Source organism: Zingiber officinale, chromosome 11B, assembly GCF_018446385.1.
Source record: "Zingiber officinale cultivar Zhangliang chromosome 11B, Zo_v1.1, whole genome shotgun sequence".
NCBI classification, from domain to species: Eukaryota; Viridiplantae; Streptophyta; class Magnoliopsida; order Zingiberales; family Zingiberaceae; genus Zingiber; species Zingiber officinale.
This window is the reverse complement of record NC_056007.1, coordinates 52,400,471-52,419,540: the sequence shown is the minus strand read 5'-3', so window position 1 is coordinate 52,419,540 and position 19,070 is coordinate 52,400,471. Positions and strand designations below refer to the sequence as shown.

The 19,070-nt window shown below is 42.9% G+C and overlaps 1 long non-coding RNA gene across 1 annotated transcript; it reads left to right on the top strand.

The window, feature by feature from the left end:
• Positions 1-9,645: 9,645 nt before the first annotated feature.
• On the top strand, positions 9,646-10,723 carry LOC122035339. Its single transcript, XR_006126949.1, has 4 exons — positions 9,646-9,747; positions 9,856-9,961; positions 10,032-10,278; positions 10,668-10,723. It is a non-coding gene; the product is annotated as an uncharacterized LOC122035339 (long non-coding RNA).
• Positions 10,724-19,070: the final 8,347 nt, after the last annotated feature.

Here is a 19,070-nt window from a genome sequence, read left to right as displayed (position 1 = left end):
ATTTTGAGTTTTAATTTAATTTCGAATCTTGAATTTATAACTTAATTTTAAATTTTGAAGTTGATTTTAATTTTGAGTTTTGAATTTATAATTTTATTTTGAATTTCAATTTCGAATTTTGAATTTAACTTTAATTTTTAATTTCAATTTCGAATTTTGAATTTAACTTTAATTTTTAATTTCAATTTCGAATTTAATTTTTTAATTTTTAATTTTAATTTCGAATTTTGAATTTTATTTTTAATTTTTAATTTTAATTTCGAATTTTGAATTTTGAATTTAATTTTTAATTTCAATTTCGAATTTTGAATTTAACTTTAATTTTTAATTTCAATTTCAAATTTTGAATTTAATTTTAATTTTAATTTCAAATTTTGAATTTTAATTTTAATTTCAATTTCGAATTTTGAATTTAACTTTAATTTTTAATTTCAATTTCAAATTTTGAATTTAACTTTAATTTCAATTTAGAATTTAGAATTTTAAATTTTTAGGATTGTTTTTCTTTTTGCTCCCCCTGGATCATGGCCTCGATATGGTCTATCGAGGTAGTATATTTGATCCTTCGGAACCCAGTATTGGCCAAGTCCAACTTGATTGACCAAGTTAGACTTGGAGACCCATGCTTGGACTGATTTAATACTTTGTTTGTTTATTAGTGATAAATAAGATCTATATTTACTTTTGTATCCCAACCCAGTTCTGTTGTAGACGGCTCTTTGTGTCCCAAGAATCAAGTCCAAATTCTTGGAGCCCAAAGTAAACCGTTCTAAGGTATTTTCTAAATCTTTAACCTGATTTGTTAGACTTGAATTTTCTTCCTCAAGTTTTCAAACTTGAGTTGGAAATTCAGTCTGACTCTGGTCAGATAAGGGTTTGGTGTTAGCCACTTCTTTAAGGACACTTACTTCCTTTAGAAATGACTTAACTTTCAGGTTTGACTTAGCTAATTTGCGCAATAAATAGCTAACTAAAATGTTCAACCGGGAGATACTTACAGCGGGGTCTGGTCCTTCGGAAACGGATACGGATCCGTGGCTTTGCTCGGACTCTGCCTCAGACTCGCTCTCGCATCCATATTCGACGACTTGGTCCTGGGCCATTAATGCGAGTAGACTCGTTTGTTCGAGCTCGTCGTCGTCGTCCTCCGATGAAGATTCATCCCATGTTGCCTTAAGGACCTTTTTCCTTCTTTGCTTTTTGACCTCCTTCAGGTTAGGGCAGTTGGATTTGATGTGCCCTCTTTGGTTACACCCGTAGCATGTAACTTCAAACTTCATCTTTGTATTTTGTGGGCCTTCCTTTGATTTTACTGCCTTCTTTAGATCCCTTTTGTCGAATCCTTTCGTCTTGTAGAGCTTCTTTACAAGGTTTACCAGCTCGGTTGTAATGTCACCTTCTTCATCGTCAGAGTCTGGTTCAGCTTCCGATGTCGGTTCGGTTCTCCGTCGTGGTCTCGGTTCCCGGGTTCGGCTTGTACCTGCAACCAACGCAATACCTTTCTCGGTTGGCTGTGCATTAGTCTGCTCATGAAGTTCAAATTCACTAAAAAGTTCATCTAGTTTTAAAGAAGATAAATCCTTGGAAACTTTGTAGGCATCTACCATTGATGCCCACAATGTATTCCTTGGAAACGAGTTTAGCGCATACCTTATTACGTCCCGATTTTCTATCTTCTGGCCAATTCCGTGAAGAGAGTTAAGGATGTCTTGTATTCTCGCGTGAAGAGAACTCGCCGTTTCGCCTTCCTGCATTTTATAATTTATTAAGTAAAAGATCTCTTTTACTTACCTTGGTGTCGTCAGTGCCTTCGTGGAGTTCGATTAGCTTTTCCCAGAGCTCCTTTGCAGAGGAGAACGGGCCAACTCTGTTGAGTTCTTCCTTGGTAAGACCACACTGGAGGGTGCAGGTAGCTTTGGCGTCGGCTTCCACCTTTTTTATTAGAGAGGCGTCCCACTTCTCGCAGGGTGTAGTTTTGCCATCGTCATCGACTGGCAGTTTCAGTCCCGTCTTTATGATCATCCACGTTTCGAATTGTATCTTTAGATACGTTTCCATTCTTCCCTTCCAGTAGCCAAAATCCTCTCAGGAGAATAGCGGGGGGCGTACAGTGCTGAAACCCTCTTGTTGGGCCATTTATAATATGTAACAAAAGAAAACAACAGAATATGTTCCAAGACTAAGTCTTGGATTAGTAGTGCTGGAATAAAAAATAATAAAAATGAACTCGAGTGGTGTTGCACCTACTTCGAGCAAAAGTCGATTCGAGGGAAACAAAAATTAGAATATAGCTATAAGGCTAAATTCTAATTCGACTCCGAAAACGAAAAAACTGCGAAAAATTTGTTTTGAAAGGTGGTTGCACCAATTCAAAACGACCCTGCTCTGATACCAATGATCGAGACGCGCTAGAGGGGGGGTGAATAGCACTCGTGGCTATTTGTTCGATTATCGGAATCGTAAAACGTTCGTAGAGTAATTAACGCAGCGGAATAAAGGAAACAAACACAAGAACACAGTGGTTTACTTCGTTCGGAGCCTAGGTCGACTCCTACTCGAAGGCCCGCGATCCTTGATCGCTTTCCGTGGGCAACAACTATAATTTCGTATGAATATTACAGATTAATTACAAAATGTAACTGCAATTAAAATTATACCGACAACAGTAGTAGAAAAGAAGTCTGAGCTCCTGGTCGTCGGAATGTTGCAACAGCACTTCAGAAGCAGCACTTGAGCATAACACAGCAGAATGGAAGCTTGGAAGTTGTGTTTTGAAGCTGCTGGTCGAGACCCCTTATAAAGGGGGTTCAAGGCGCCTTATACTGTTCACCAAGGCGCCTTGAACGAGCCGAGTCACCCGCGTGGATCAGCACAGACCTGGTCGAACTCTATCTGGTTCAAGGCGCCTTCAGCCTATCCAAGGTGCCTTCAACCTCCGGTCCAAGGTGCCTTGAACTCCATTCAAGGCGCCTCCAGTCTGCTGCGCTGGCCTTTTCCTGGCTCGCACCCGAGGCACCTCCAAGCTCCATGGAGGCGCCTCGGACACTGTTCATCCGAGTTGTAACTTGCTCCTTTGTTCCTGCAAAATGTGTTAGTCCCAAACACATACCCTGCAAAACAAAGTTAGCACAGAAACATAATGAATGATAATAATAAAAGTTTTGACAGCATTCGAACTGTCCGGGTCTGACTTCAAGTTTCCTACCGGAAACCCTAGGTCGACCCGACGCCTACTGTTCCCTCTACGGGGAACGCGTCCTCACCTACTCCACTCAGGAGATTTACCTGTTGCCAGTACGATCCTCCAGATCGACTGGACTTTTGCTCGGCACTCGATGCTTCCGGACTTTCTGCTTCCCGGCCAGTTCAGACTTTCACCTGGTTCGCGACACCAGGACTTTCCACCTAGGGTTACCACCCCCTAGGACTTTTGCCTGAAGCCATCGACCTGCCAAGACTTTCCGCATAGGGTTACCACCCCCTATGACCTAGGGTTACCACCCCCAAGGGTTTTACCTTGCCTAACCGCAGTTAGGACTTTCCTGAAACACTCAGCAAAAGCTGTCAGATAACAAAGCACCTTAACTTTGAATCCTTTGCCATTATCAAAACTTAGGTTCGATCGTCGGATGCTTCCCGCACCAACAGTTTCATCCCACGTTGCCTTTAGGTTTTTGTATTTTGTCTAGGTCGATCTTTTGTCCTTATCTTTTGTCCTTGTCTTTTGTCTTCAGTTTTGGGCAGTTGTTTTTGACGTGCTCTTCTTCATTACAGTGATAGCATCTCACTTTTCTTTTTCTTCTTTTGTCCTACACTTGATTGAATTTATTATATATAAAAAACTTTTTAAACTTTCTTGCCATAAATGTCATTTCGTCATCGTCGAGAGATGTTTTAGAATCTAGTTCATCTATTTTTGCCTTTAAGACAATGTTCTACTTCAGCTTCTTCTTTAGATTTGCACATCTAGACTCATGAATTTCAAAGGTAGAAAATAATTCTTCTAAATTACTTACCTCGAAGTCCCTAGAGATGTAATAAGCATCTACTAGAGTTGACCATTTAGGTGTTCTTGGAAAAGTGTTAAGCGCATACCTTAGTGAATCTTGGTTGGTTATCTTTTATCTGAGATTCATGAGTTCGGTGATCAATTCCTTTAGCTTGGTGTGCAATTGAGGGATCATTTCACCTTCTTTCAATTGAAGATTTGTCAGTTGGTTCCAAAGGAGAACTCTTCTTACGAGCTTGGCTTCGAAGGATCCTTTATGAAGCTCCAGAAATTTTTTCCAGAAATCTTTTTGTAGATTTGTAGACTTCGATCCTGTTGACCTCTTGTGGTGGCAGTACACTTAGCATATGGAATTCTTCTTTTTCATTGGCTATAAATTTAGTTTATTCATTCTTTGTCCAATTTTCCTCTTTCTTTAGCTCACCATTGCTGTCGGTAGGTACTACAAAATCATTTTTCAAAATAAGAAAGATATCAAAATCGATCTTGAAATATACCTTCATTTTCTTTTTCTAATGGGTGAAGTCTCCCTCGAACTTAGGTGGGTGGATACTTGTTCAGGTCATCAACTTCTGTGCTTCAGTCGGTGGTTAGTCCATCCGAAGTGGTTGGGCTCTAATACCAATTAAAAGTTCCTTGAGGTTGGCATGAGGGGAGGGGGGGTTGAATTGTCCTGCAAACAAAACTCACACCTTTCTCAAACTATTAGGCTTAAACAATTACACACTTAATAAAAATATTATATAATTAAAAAAGAGTATGAGACAAATAATTTACTTGGTTTGCAATAAGAAGATTGCTACTCCAAGGAAAGTCAGCTCATTATGAAGATCTCCTTCTCGAACAAAACGTTAGAGGCGGAGAAGTCTCGTATACAAAAATGAAGCTCGGAAATGAAAGTAAGAAAAAACTTGAAGTACAAAGTGTATTGTTTAAAATGAAGAAGACTAGGGCTCTATTTATAGCCCACTGGTCAAAACTAGCCATTTACTGACGTGGCATGATCTGGGCGCTCGATGTTAGTTAGAGCCCTAGAGCCAATCATTTGATGATTGTATTATAGACTTGTTGTATCATATTCTTATATAAATAAAGGCATTTGTTTTTGGTTATTATACTTACTTGTATTGGTGCCAAATAAACTAAGTATAATAGCGTCCTTGAGTAGAAGGTTCTTACCTATATCAATCGGTTAGTTGAACCGATAGTGAGATGATATAGGGAACACTACTCTTAATCATTCCTAGTCGATTATTAACATTCAGGGACAATGTTAATGTAATAAGACTAGCATGTAGGTCAACTCGATGACTTGATCTCACAAGTCATGGATATAGAGATATCAAGTTGACACATGGGTATGCATTGGAGAATGTATACTGAATGACCCGCCATGAGAAAGTATCATGGATCGTTATATGAGTGTCATATACTTTCTCATGTGGCAATTAGTATGACTACTAGTCCTTAGACCTGAAGTCACCATGGTTCCCTACATAAGGAGTTATGTACTTTGGTTTCGTCAAACGTCACCCGTAACTGGGTGGACTATAAAGGCGATTACTGGGTATGTAACGATTTATGTAGAGGGATGTGAGTGATGTAGATGGGATCTATCCCTCCTATATGACGGGAGAGACATCGATATTCTTGATAGAGTGAGACCACTAAGTGCATGGCCATGCCCAAATGAGTCAATATGAGATATTGAGCTCATTTGATCGAGTGAGTCTACTTAGAGTTCAAGATTTAGATTGGTCAGAGGATGACACGATCTATGCCTCACATTGATCAATCTAGATGTCTAGGATAGATGGACACTTGTCATATATTGTGAGGAGTCACAATTAGTAGTCACAAGGTGATGTTGGATCTCAACATTCTTGTAACTTGGGTAGTAATGATGTCTTGCTAGATACCGCTCATTACTTATGCTCCTAAATGGGTTTAGGGGCATTGCCAACATTACAAGAACCTATAGGGTCACACACAAAGGACAATTAGATGGAGATTAGGTTCATATGATGAACCAAGAGGATTAGATTCATGTGATGAATCAAATTGGATTAAGAGTAATCCTAATTAGGCTAATTGAGTTGGACTCAAGTTAATTCATGTGTTCAATGAGTCTAATTTAGATTATGACTCATTGAATCAATTTAATTAAATGAATTAGATTCATTATATATTAAATTGACTTGAATTAAATGATTGGATTAGATCAATCATGAGAGAGATTAAGTCATGTTGACTTGACTTGAGAGGAAGAGGAAGAGTCAAGTTTGACTTGACTTTATGCCACATCATTTGTGAGTTGGCATTAAGTGGCCAATGATGATGTGCCATATCATCATAGTTAGCACATGTGTGTGCCACCTAATGGAGGTTACAAATCCCTTCTTTAATGGCCACATTAAAGAGAATGGAGGTTACAACTCCAAGAGGTGGCCGGCCACTTATTGTGTGTGAATGAAATTCATTTTTCATTCAAGGCATAATTCAACTCATCTTCTTGCTTGCTCTCTCTTCTTGCTCTTCCTCTCCTCCTCTTGCCATGGCTAATCAAGGGTGCTAGCACACCTTTGTTTAGTTTTTCTCCACCCATTTGTTCGTGTGGATACTTCTAGAGGATCGTACGCTTGACGATCTCGAGATTCGGCACTTCCTTGGACGAGTGGGATTCGTAAAGGGCACGCATCAAGGGTAAAAGGTTTTCTCCTTGTAAATCTAGTTTAGAACTAGCATAAAACTCGTACTCGTAATGTTTTTGAAAGTTTTACTTCGCACGGATCCGGTGGCATGGGGGTTTTGGGGTTTCCACGACGCGAAAAAGCGATTTTCGCGGCCCAAAAAGCCCAACAGTGGTATCAGAGCCACGTGTGAAGACTTGTACGAGTTTAGTTTGTATTTTTATGAAAAATATAGATTCTGTAACATTCTGTAATTTTAAGTATTTTATGCTTTTTATGGGTAATTTTCTCGTAGAAGCGAAGCACAAGTGTTTCGACACTTGTTGGCTTCGACTACTGAGAAGATTTTTCCGAAACGGCAAGGTTTCGCCCCAAATCTTTTTGGGACAGCGGGCTAAGGCGCTGTAGGATCACTAAGGAACCCTGTGATGGTTAGATCGTGGGTAGGGGCGCTGCCCCTGGCCCCGCAAGGGGATTCGTTCCGCGATTGCGCCCGAAAACTGCTAAATGGGACCGCCGGGAAATTTTACTCGTAAAAATTATAAAAATTAGTATTAAAATTACAGAAAATTATGGAAATTACATAATTTAGAATTATGTATAATTTGTGATAGTCATGGCCCAAAAAGACCCAATCTGATTGGATTTGTGTTGTAATTCATATTACGGCCTATGCGCCGTCATTTGTGTTGTGTGTGTTGTATATTTGATACGCGACCTGCGCGTTGTGCCTTTCTCCATTTATTCTTGTTGTAAATTAGTTTAGACTCGAATGTAACTCGAGTTTCAAAATTGTAATGTACAAAATTGGAGCGGTGGAAGGTCCACTCGAGACGGAGTTACGAGGAGGGCGCGAGCAACACAAGGTGGTCAAAGGGAGGAACTTGAGAAGCTGTTGACCTTAGGTTGACCATCCGATCTTCTCATTGGCTTGAGAAAATCGTACTAGGGCCATGACTAATCATAAATAAATTTAATTAATTGCTTGTGTGTATGTGATGCATGATTAGTAATTAATTAGTGCCTAACGATTAGATTAGATCTAAATCGTGTACAAAATGCACCCTTTCGATTAGATTAGATCTATCACGTATTTTATACATATCGACGATTAGATTAGATCTAAATCGTGTCAACTCTAATGCCTACCGTGCCGTGATACCTATCACTACCTCTCGATCACATGTGTTGTTGAATCTGCCAAAGCAGAGCAACACATATTATCTTAGTAGGGTACGGAGGGACAATCTTGGTCCCGCTTATCAACGCATGGGCGAGTACAAACTCAATTAGATTGAGTATTCCTAGTTAACTCGGTTGGATCGAGTACAACTATAGGCATTCTTCCAACGGTTGGAAAGATATGACATAAATCACATTTATATTAATTCTTGGGCGTATTAGCCAAAGCCTACTCAAGTTTTAATATAACTGCTGATAATGATCCAATAAACAAGAGTTGCATAGAGATGTAATTGGTAAATCATTACCTACCGATCATACTAAGTCTTGGGCGATTTAGCCAAAGCTAACTCAAAGCGTAGTATGATGTGGATCTTGTCCCACATGAATTATAGAATTCAGTGGGAGCATCATTTAGTTAAAGGCCTAATTAAATGATTTAAAAGAATATGATATTTATTTCTGCATTTTTCTGTTGTAGATAACCATGACGTCGAATACGAACTCTTTCTCCCTGCGTTCTATCCTTGAGAAGGACAAGCTCAACGGAGCAAATTTCCTGGACTGGTACAGGAACCTGAGAATAGTTCTCACCCAAGAACGTAAACTGTACGTTCTGGAGCAGCCCATTCCGGAGGCTCCTCCTGCCACTGCCACGCGAGCTGACCGAGATGCTTACAAGACGCATCAAGATGACGCATTAGATGTGTCCTGTCTTATGCTCGCGACCATAAACTCTGAGCTTCAGAAGCAACACAAGTTAATGGGCGCTTATGATATGGTTGAGCATCTTCGTCAACTGTATCAAGGACAAGCAAGGCACTGGAAGAGGAACTGCATAGGATACCTGAAAGATCTTAAGAAGAAGAGAAATAAGATTTCTACTTCAGGTATAAATGTTATAGAAGTCAACCTCTCTATTTCTTCATCGTGGGTATTAGATATCGGATGTGCTTCTCACATTTGTACTAATGTACAAGCGTTGAGAAATAGCAGAGCATTGACGAAGGGCGAGATAGACCTACGAGTAGGCAATGGAGCACGGGTTGTTGCTGTTGCTATAGGAACTTACTATCTATCTCTACCCTCTGGGCTTATACTAGAATTAGATGAATGTTGTTATGTGCCTGCCTTAACTAAGAACATTATATTAGTTTCTTGTTTGGACAAGAAAGGGTTCTCTTTTATAATAAAGGACAAATGTTGTTCTATTTATTTAAAAGATATGTTCTATTGTAGTGCACCTCTGATGAATGGACTCTACATTCTAGACCTTAAAAGCCCTATCTATAACATAAATACCAAGAGGTTCAAGTCAAATGACCTGAACCAAACCTATCTGTGAGATCTCAGAAAAATTTAAATAATAGGGTTATTTAAGAAATAGCCTTACAAAATTTTTACGAAATTTTAGAAATTTTCTGGGAATTTTTCGGAGCTCGTATGACGGGTTTTGAGGGGATCAATTAACGGGTACGGATAAAGCCTGTTTGGGATACCCGTTTAGGTGAGGAAAAGATTTAATTATAAATTCCTTTATTTCTTTTCTTCCCCCCCCCCCCCAAATCGCCGATCCACCCGACCCTCACGATCCCGATCTCTTCTTCCCCGATCTCCCCTTCTTCCTTCTCTGTTCTCTCTCTCTCGGACGAGCGACGGCGACGGGAGCAAGGCTCCAGCTCCGGCGATCTTCCTTTACCAGCGTCGGCGGCCGTTGAGCACAGATCCAGGCGGCGCTGCTCCTCTCCGGATCGCAGGCATGGCGTCGCATCTCCTCTAGCCGACCTTGCTTCCCCGATCCGACGCTACTGGATCGATCCAGATCCACCCGATCGTCAGCGTGGAAGGAACATTAGGGTCTTGAGGGTAAGCGACCGATCTTCCTCTTTTCCATTGCTCAGATTTGTGCCCTAGCTTTGAGTTCTTCCTCGATTCTGCTCTCTTACTCTCTAATGGGCAGCGATCCTATATCAGATCTTGGATCCAATCTTCGTTCTTGTTAATTTGGGGACAGAAGAATTCCTGGTACGTTGCTTCACGGATCGGATGGGGCGACGTTTTCTGGAGACGATCGATTGAGGTAAGCTTAGGTCTTCTTCTCTGCTACCGATACTCTATCCTTGATCCTCATCTTCTCGTGATTGATTTAGGTTTCGGTTGATGATGATGGGATCAATTGAGTTGTTGGGCAGAGGATTGAAGGGTTGATTGATGTCTTGGATTGCTTGATTTGAGATCAGTGATCTGCTTGTTGACCTCTTCTCTTGATCCGATCAGTGAGGTGAGTTCTGTTGCTGTGAGGCTGGGATTGTGATCTTTGAGGTGTATCCAGCAGCTTTCCCTAACCGGCAGCAACCCCTTTGGTTGTGATCTATTGGTGATCACCTTGGATTCGAGGTAAGGAATAGGATAATTGATCTTGTTGTAGATCATGTATTGAAATTGGATATTAGTTTGATGATCTTATTCTAGATGAATTTGATTCATGTATTGGATTAGAAATGCATTGGATTAATCCATGATTAGTTAATACATGTGTGTAGATTTAATTGTGTAGAAGAAATCTAATGAAATGGTTAGGGTTAGGGTAATTAACCCTAGTCAACCGTTGGATTTCTAATCTAATTGGTGATTAGGGATTAGATAACTAACCCTAATCGACCATTAGATTTAAATTGGTAAGTTGAGATTGTGGATTAGGGTTTTACCATAATTTAGTGTTAGAGATTTTATTTAGCTATTCATGTGGATTTAGCTAAATAAAATATATATGTTGTTTGACGTAGGAGTCTGATTTGAGACAGGCGTCTCGACGTTGAATTCGGATTTGGATTGTACCTTCTATTTGAGGCGGGTACCCTTTGACTTATCTTTTGATAATGTCTTATGATATGTGTAGCTTATATATATTTACTAGTGGTAGATAGTAGATTATTTCTTCCCTGGTCTTAGCTAGTTGATACCTATCACATGCTTCATCTGCTAGTTGCTTTACTTCAGGATTGGATATTTTATCTCTTGTCATGTGTATATATGTTCATAGAGATGCATATCTATAGTGCTTTACTCTACTGGATTAGTTGCTTTACATGTGTGATACATGCTCTTGGATTCATGATACTTACATCATTGTTATATGTGATGTCTTTGGATTTATGCTGTTTATATCATGGTTATATATATGCGTTTACCTTTTGGGCACACACATATATGGAGGAGGCTATGTTCAGGTATGACATACTGTAGCCGCATGCACCATATTGCATGATTGCATGCTGGGCGATTGACGACTCCATTATTGTTGAGCTCGTCGGCAGGCTACATGGACCCGCACACAACGTGTTCACTGCATGGGTAGTGGCACAGCACTCAGGGTGTGTAGGGTAGATTGTCCGGTAGTGCTCCGCTAGGACGCTCATGGGTAGCGTGACAGGAGCGTGGTAGCACACCGGGGTCCCTCCCCGTCATTGCGTACCGGGAGATGAGAGCGTTACGCTCCCTCACTATGTTTGAGGCAGGAGGATAGGTGTACTCCGACAACATCCCGTCCACTCGGTCACTCATCAGGGGTAGTGACGGCAGAGTGCACGATTGTCACAGCCCTACCCACTCGGTCTCACCATTGTATGTGAGACGGCTGAGCATGGCAGTAGGGGTGACCAGGACATGTCATTTGCATCATATGCACAGATTGCATTATTTATGATTGATGCATTTTGGTGATTGCATATGATTGACATGCATACAGGTTATATGCTTTTGCTCTGACTATTTTTATCTATGTATGTTCACAGTCAGTTGCACAAGCCTCGCAGGTGAGTACAGTTTATTTCAGTTATGCATTTTCTTATTTTTCTTGCTATAGACGGTACTTTATGCCTATTGCTGGTTATTACAGTTTATTTTAGTTATGCATATCTGTTATATTGTTAGGAGACTGTACCGTAGGTTGTACTGTTAGGAAACTGTACTGTAGGTTGTATGGTTAGAGAACTGTACTATTGATCCTATGGTTTAGGAGACTGTACCTTAGGTTTTTACTGGTGGATATATATTGCTGTACATGTCTATTGGTTTACCTGCTGAGTTCTTGAACTCACCCCGTTGTTACTATTTTTCAGGTTGAGGCCGTCAGGAGAGATTCCCGTCGCTAGCCCCTTGGTCGCGAGGATTTCTAGATATCGTTTTATGTATTCGCTTTTATACGTATACTTGTGATGTGGGTTTGTATTGTGGACTTTACATTGAACATTCGGGTTTGCTACTTTTGTTTTCCGCTGCGGTTGTATTTTCATTACTTCGTGAATTGGTTTTCTTCGTTGTAGTGGAGTAGGCTGTTTACATATATCTTTGAGATTCTTTATCGTCTTTCCTTATTAAACTGCGTGGATTGATTTTATATTGAATTGTGTGGAATGTTGATATAAACTGCGTGGTTTGTTTCTTATTTGTATTGTATTGTTCCGGCCGTGTGTGGCCGAGGTATAGATATATGTATTCTGGATTCATATTGTCACCCGTACAGGGGAGATGCTGCCGAAATTTCTTCGGACAGGGACTACCTGGGGCGTGACAATTTATTTGGTATCAGAGCTAGGCTCCGATTTTGTATTTTTGTGTCCTGGAGTTTGTGTGCGTATCTAGATTTTTGGGATTTTATCTGATACCAATTTATTTGGTATTAGAGCAAAGTTTTGCGATACCTACTTGTCGGGTTTCGGATTTACGAGGCTTACTTTCGTGAGCATTTCTCGGTATTTTGGATTTGTATGGATTTTCGTCGACTTACTCGTTTCGGAATTCCGAGGTATTTTGACGAAGTTCTATTTGGGGCTAAGCAGCGACAGGATATCTCCAGACGGCAAATAGGTAATTTAGGTAATTTTTCAGTTCTTATACCTGTAGTGATATCTGGGTAACATTTCTTTACAGATATGCCACCTACACGTGTACCGGCACCGAGACGTGGGCGGCCACGTAAGAGGCCGTTAGATTCTCCTGAGACAGAGTCTTCAGAGAGGTCTGCTAGGGCTGAGCCTGCCCGTCAGGGGCAGACTCCTCCGGTCATTGTGGGTACGTCTGCGTATCAGATCCCGATAGTTCCGACGTCAGAGGTACCTACCTCGACTGTACCACCAGTGGTACCACCGTCGGTATATTCAGCACCTCCCCCATCAGCTGTACCCGCAGAGTACCTGACACCCTCTCTAGCTATGCCTGCTACCGCGTACTCGGCACCGCAGACATATGTGCCGATTACTACATATTCGGCACCCGTACCGGCAGTACCGGCTGTTTCTTACCCGGTACCACCCACCGTACCTTCAGTGGCCCCTACATATGTCTACTCAGTAGTACCGCCATCAGTACTACCCAGAGGAGCAGTCCCAGTGGTTCTGCCCAGTGCTGCAGCGATTCCCACTGATATAATTACAGCACGTGCACGGATCCCAGCCTTAGCAGAGTCGGCGAAGAGCCGATTCACATTATTCCGCGGGGAGACTGATCCGAGCATAGCTCAGTCCTGGATTGAGACTATGGAGCGGACATTATTTTACATGGCCTGCTCCGAGTGGGAGAAGGCCGAGCTGGCTGCTTACCACCTACGAGATGGGGCAGAGATCTGGTGGGACACACAGCGCTCCATTATAGGTGACCAGCATATTACCTGGATGAGATTTAGGGAGGCATTCGAGAGTCAGTATTTTCCCCGAGCATTTCAGATGACTCTTCGGCAGGATTTTCTTAGTCTGCGGCAGAATAACCGCTCAGTGATGGAGTATAATGCTGAATTTAATCGGTTGGCCAGGTTCTGTTCTGGGTTAGTTACCGATGACAGATCTCGTATGCTTCAGTTTGTCCAGGGACTAGACGGGCATCTTCAGCTGAAGATTTCTGGCTTTAGTACTTCATCATACACCGAGACACTGGATAGAGCTCTCATGATTGAGTCTACTCATCGGAGAGTGAATGCAGATAAGAAGAGGAAGCAGACTGATCGGACTTCCGGACAGAGCCAGCAGATCGGGCTGCGGGGCAGAGCACTCAGACGGGTCGAGTACCGGGTCATCCGCCACCCGTAAGTCGGGGCGATCTTCATCTCGACCTTCCCACCGCCCAGCAGTAACAGAAATCCACCGGTGACCCTTTCGCACTGATGATCCCGAGATCACATCACCTCACGTGTACTTTGGGACGATCGCAAACCGCCTGCACGTGAGCCGAGATTGTTGAAGACTCGATATAGCCTCCGGGGTTTTTGCCATGGAGGAAATTTTGGTCATCCGGGACTCATGAAGCCCAATCTTCGATCGCCAGCAGAAGACGGCCCCTTGCTTATGGCATTGTGGTCGAGCGCTCAAGGCCCTTATGGAGTCCCGAGTTCTATTTCGGGACCTCAAAGATCTAACCTGTGATGCGATTACCACCCATTGGCGCTCGATTCTGACCACCGCCAAGACATACAGCCCATAGCCCCTCGACTCAAGATCCAAGACTCGACTGGCGGTGCTCGACCGACAGCCTTTGGCGGCTACCGCCTACCACCGCCGACATCGGATTTGGAGTTCACGCGGTCATCCGAGAGGATGTCGACGGATCCGTTTTCCGCGGTACGGTTTTACTTTATGCATTTTCTGCTGACATGCTAATTGATACAGGTAGTTCACATTCTTTTATATCTTGTGCATTTGTGAGAGAGATTGGTAGACTACCTTCTCATAGATCTCGACGACTGACCGTCTCCTTACCATCTGGTGATACCTTAGATGTCACTCAGGAGGTCAGAGGTTGTCCGTTAGATTTTGGTAGCATTATACTCACTGTAGATTTGTTAGTACTGGAGATGGTCGAGTTCGATATTATCCTGGGTATGGATTGGCTGTCCGCTTATCATGCCATAGTTGATTGCCAGAAGAGGGTGGTTACGTTTCGACCTCCGAACCAACCCTCTTGGGATTTCACTGGCATCAGAGACGATGGGATATCGACCATTTCTGCGATACAGGCGCAGAAACTGCTATCACATGGATGTCAGGGATTTCTATTATCCTTGATTAATACTGACGACAGCAGTAGTTCTCAGCTCTCAGACGTTCCGGTGGTCCGGGAGTATCCAGACGTATTTCCAGATGAGCTTCCAGGTTTGCCTCCTCGAAGGCAAGTGGAGTTTGCTATTAAGCTGATTCCAGGGACTGCACCAGCATCGAAAGCTCCGTATCGTATGGCACCGAAAGAGTTGGACGAACTAAAGGTCCAACTCCAGGAGTTATTAGATAGGGGATTTATTCGCCCTAGTGTATCTCCGTGGGGGTCTCCAGTACTATTCGTCAGGAAGAAGGATGGTACTCTGAGGTTGTGCATCGATTATAGGCAGCTGAATGTAGTGACTATCAGAAATAAGTACCCCTTGCCACGGATTGAGGATTTATTTGATCAGCTTAGAGATACATCAGTGTATTCCAAGATTGATCTGCGATCTAGATATCATCAGCTGAGAGTCAGAGATTCTGATATTCAGAAGACAGCATTCCGCACCAGATACGGACATTACGAGTTTTTGGTAATGCCATTTGGGCTTACCAATGCTCCAGTAGTATTTATGGATTTGATGAACCGTATCTTTTTGGAGTATTTGGATCAGTTTGTGATTGTATTTATCGATGACATATTGATCTATTCACGTTCCGAGGAGGAACATGCGCAGCACCTTCGCATAGTCTTGGAGACTCTTCGACGACATCATCTGTATGCGAAGTTCAGCAAGTGTGCATTTTGGCTTTCCTCAGTCGGTTTTCTAGGACAAGTGGTTTCTAGCCGAGGTATTTCAGTAGATCCTCAGAAGATCGAGGCTATCACCAGCTGGGAGCAGCCGAAGTCAGTCCAGGAGATTCGCAGTTTCTTGGGCTTGGCTGGATATTACCGACGATTCGTTGAGGGTTTCTCCAGCATTGCTATGCCGTTGACACGTCTGACCCGGAAAGGCGTGAAATTCACGTGGTCAGAGGCTTGTGAGACCAGCTTCCAGGAGCTGAAGCGGAGATTAGTATCAGCACCAGTCTTGGTTTTACCTTCTGGTGATGACGGATTCATACTTTATACAGACGCATCTCTTCAGGGCTTGGGCACTGTATTGATGCAGCATGGTAGGGTAGTCTCTTATGCTTCTCGTCAGTTGAAGGAGCATGAGAAGAACTACCCAGTACATGATTTAGAGCTAGCCGCTATTATCTTTGCTTTGAAGATTTGGCGACATCATCTTTATGGTATTACTTTTGAGATTCTTACTGATCATAAGAGTCTCAAATATATTTTCACACAGAAGGAACTCAATCTCCGACAGAGGAGATGGATGGAGTTCCTGAAGGATTATGATTGTACTATTAGCTACCATCCGGGTAAAGCTAATGTGGTTGCTGATGCACTTAGCAGGAAGTCCAGAGGGACTTTAGCTTGTCACCGAGTTTTAGTCACGGACTTGATTCAGGGATTCTCCGAGTTGGGCCTTGAGGAGCAGGGACGGACAGAGCAGGGTATTCTTGTTACCATGGTTGCTCAGTCGTCGATCAGGATGAGGATACGAGAGGCCCAGGCCGGAGATCAGCATTTACGGTTCATTAGCAGCCAGATAGCTTCCGGACAGCAGACCGAGTTTACACGAGATGATGAGGGGATTGTTTATTTCCGAGGCAGATTATGTGTACCTCAGTCTCACCCGGTCAAGGAGGAGTTATTTCAAGAGGCTCATCGTTCTAGATTCGCTATCCACCCAGGTGGGACTCGTATGTATCGCGATTTGAGACGTTCCTATTGGTGGAACGGCATGAAGAAAGACATCGCAGATTTTGTAGCTAGATGTCTTGTCTGTCAGCAGGTGAAGGCTGAGCACCAGAGACCTGCTGGTTTACTTCGGAGGATCCCTATTCCAGAGTGGAAGTGGGAGCATATTACTATGGATTTTGTGGTAGGATTGCCTAGGACTCGACGATGCCATGATGCGATTTGGGTAATCGTTGACCGATTAACCAAATCTGCACATTTTATAGCGATCCGGAAGACTGATTCTCTGGATCGATTAGCCGAGTTATACTGTCGAGAGATTATCAGATTGCATGGAGTTCCGTTGAGTATTATATCAGATAGAGACTCACGATTCACGTCCCAATTCTGGCAGAGTCTGCAGCAGGCCTTGGGCACACAGCTCCGTTTCAGTACGGCATTCCATCCGCAGACAGATGGACAATCAGAGCGGACCATTCAGACTTTGGAGGACTTGCTGAGGTCTTGCGTTATGGATTTCGGAGGCAGTTGGGAGGACCACCTGCCATTAGTGGAGTTCGCCTACAACAACAGCTATCATTCGGCTATCCAGATGGCACCGTTTGAGGCGTTGTATGGTAGGCCTTGTCGGACACCCACCCTCTGGGAAGAGGTTGGGGAGGCCCAGTTGATAGGACCTCAGAGAGCTCAGCAGGATGCAGAGTTAGTTCGCACTATTAGGCGGAGGATGTCTGAGGCTCAGGACCGTCAGAAGAGTTATGCTGATCAGAGACGGAGACCCCTGGAGTTCTCCACGGGTGATCATGTATTTCTTAGAGTTTCACCCACGAAAGGGGTGAAGAGATTTGGTCTCCGAGGTAAGCTAGCTCCTCGATATATTGGGCCATTCCAGATCTTGGAGAGAATTGGAGCAGTAGCTTATCGTCTGGCGCTACCACCATCTCTAGCTGGCATTCAGGATGTATTCCACGTATCTATGCTGAGGCGATACGTATCCGATCCGGCACATGTTCTGTCAGATATATCTGTTCCTATTCAGCCTGATGTTACTTACGAGGAGGTTCCGGTGCGGATTCTGGACCATAGAGAGCGTCAGCTGCGGAACAAGACTGTCCGACTAGTTAAAGTCGAATGGCAGCATCATTCTGACGAGGAGGCTACATGGGAGCTCGAGGATACGATCCGAGCTCGATACCCTCATCTTTTTACTTGAGGTATGTAGGTTAGAGTTCCTTTCAGCATTTATATTGTTGGGTTATATTCTAGTGTTTGCTGTTGGTATAGCAAAATTTGGGGACCAAATTTTTATTAGTAGGGGAGGATGTGAGATCTCAGAAAAATTTAAATAATAGGGTTATTTGAGAAATAGCCTTACATGATACTTACATCATTCTTATATGTGATGTCTTTGGATTTATGTTGTTTATATCATGGTTATATATATGCGTTTACCTTTTGGGCACACACATATATGGAGGAGGCTATGTTCAATTATGACATACTGTAGCCGCATGCACCATATTGCATGATTGCATGCTGGGCGATTGACGATTCCATTATTGTTGAGCTCGTCGGCCGGCTACATGGACCCGCACACAACGTGTTCACTGCATGGGTAGTGGCACAGCACTCAGGGTGTGTAGGGTAGATTGCCCGGTAGTGCTCCGCTAGGACGCTCATGGGTAGCGTGACAGGAGCGTGGTAGCACACCGGGGTCCCTCCCCGTCATTGCGTACCGGGAGATGAGAGCATTACGCTCCCTCACTATGTTTGAGGCAGGAGGATAGGTGTACTCCGATAACATCCCGTCCACTCGGTCACTCATCAGGGGTAGTGACGGCAGAGTGCACGATTGTCACAGCCCTACCCACTCGGTCTCACCATTGTGTGTGAGACGGCTGAGCATGGCAGTAGGGGTGACCAGGACATGTCATTTGCATCATATGCACAGATTGCATTATTTATGATTGATGCATTTTGGTGATTGCATATGATTGACATGCATACAGGTTATATGCTTTTGCTCTGACTATTTTTATCTGTGTATGTTCACAGTCAGTTGCACAAGTACAGTTTATTTCAGTTATGCATTTTCTTATTTTTCTTGCTATAGTACTTTATGCCTATTCTGGTTATTACGTTTATTTCAGTTATACATATCTCATATATCTTGTTAGGAGATCAGAGTAGGTTGTCTTGTTAGGAAACCGCATCAGGTTATATGGTTAGAGAACTGTACTATTGATCCTATGGTTTAGGAGACTGTACCTTAGGTTTTTATTGGTGGATATATATTGCTGTACATGTCTATTGGTTTACCTGCTGAGTTCTTGAACTCACCCCGTTGTTACTATTTTTCAGGTTGAGGCCGTCAGGAGAGATTCCCGTTGCTAGCCCCTTGGTCGCGAGGA